Below are 1,560 nucleotides of genomic sequence, written 5' to 3' on the forward strand. Positions count from 1 at the left end.
TTTTTTTACCATGTAAAAAGTTTGGTTAATTGTTAAATTCTAACAATTAAATCAATCCATCAATAATGCAGCAATTGCAACAGTGTGAGATACATGTAGTGTAAATTACAAATATAAACTGTTAATCTACCTTTATGACTGTATAACAATAATGCAGTTTATGTGAAATTGCTCTCAGAGTGAAGATTTAACCAATTTAATTACAATTTATATTGTGTAAAAATATCAACCAGAGAGGATGTTGGCTGAAATATTTTCAGAGTTAGGATGTGTTTAACTGTCTTTTTAAACCAGGGATAAAATAAAGCATAGACCAGAGGATTCAGACCTGAGTTTGTGTACAAGACTCATGTCAAAACATTTATGGTTGTGGAAGAGACTACTGATATAGAACATATATAGTATGGAATAAAGCAAAGCAGATAAACTGTCACAATGATTCCTAATGTCAGAGCAGCTTTGCGCTCAGATTTTCTCCTAACCGAACCTTCCATTACACATTTACCACCCTTAATCAGAGAGTTTATAACTTTCACTTGCTGATGTACTACATAAAAAATCCTCAAATATAAAGTTATGATCAGGATACAAGGAAAAATAAAAGACATGCACAGATCAATGATTCTCCAAGCAAAACTCATCATAACAGAACACTCTCCATAACACATGTCTGTTCTGTGTGAAGTGTCAAAATATCCACTACTAATTACAAAGGCAGTAATATAAGCTGAAGAGCAAACCCAGCTCAGACAGATGCTTATTAAAGTTTTAGTTGTGGTTATTTTCTGTGGGTACAGTAAAGGGTGACACACAGCCACATAACGATCAACAGCAACTAAAAATAAATTACTGAGAGATGCTGAAAGAGGCACATCAAAAAATATTGAATAGAGTCCGCATAAAGTGTCTCCAAAGTACCAACACGTCTCAATCAGCCTGGTGGCCTCTATGGGCATGGCAAGTCCCATAAGCAGGTCGGCCACAGCTAGAGAGAGAATAATCAGGTTTGTTGGAGTGTGAAGCTTCTTGAAGTGAGAGATGGAGATGATCACCAGCAGGTTCAGAAACACAGTCCATGCTGACAGCAATGATACAAACACATACATGATATTGTATTCATGTCTGGAGCGTTTTCCCTTGATACATGATGAGTTGATGGCAGGAAAACAGTATTGAGTCTCATGATCCTCTGTCTCATAGGCCATGAGTGAGTCTCCTCCTGTTAGGAGTTTGTTCTGCTCTCCTTACTGTCCTTTCATTTATACAGAGTCTGGATCAGACCGACCAACCCATGATCTACCGCCCCCTCTGATGCTACATAATTTTATATTACTTATTCATTGTATGCATTATTATATTTAGCCACACAATAATATGGTAAAACGGTGCTAAAGTTTAAATTAATATTTGCATGCTTTTTATTTACATGACAAACTTCTTTTACTATTTCTTTTTACATTAATTGTTTCTGTCAGTAACCAATAGGCTATTTCCATATATTTCAAGTTAATATATTTTTTCAATTGCCATATACTTAGATTTTTTTTCAATTTAAGGTAC

The 1,560-nt window shown here is 35.0% G+C and overlaps 1 pseudogene across 1 annotated transcript; it reads right to left on the bottom strand.

Annotated features, from left to right (window-relative positions):
* Positions 1 to 200: 200 nt before the first annotated feature.
* Positions 201 to 1,259, bottom strand: LOC311077036 (trace amine-associated receptor 13c-like; annotated as a pseudogene). The gene has a single exon. The product of its transcript is annotated as a trace amine-associated receptor 13c-like (transcript).
* Between the last annotated feature and the right edge of the window lie 301 nt (positions 1,260 to 1,560).

This window comes from Abramis brama (genome assembly GCF_963993115.1).
Source record: "Abramis brama genome assembly, chromosome: 25".
Taxonomy (NCBI): Eukaryota; Metazoa; Chordata; class Actinopteri; order Cypriniformes; family Leuciscidae; genus Abramis; species Abramis brama.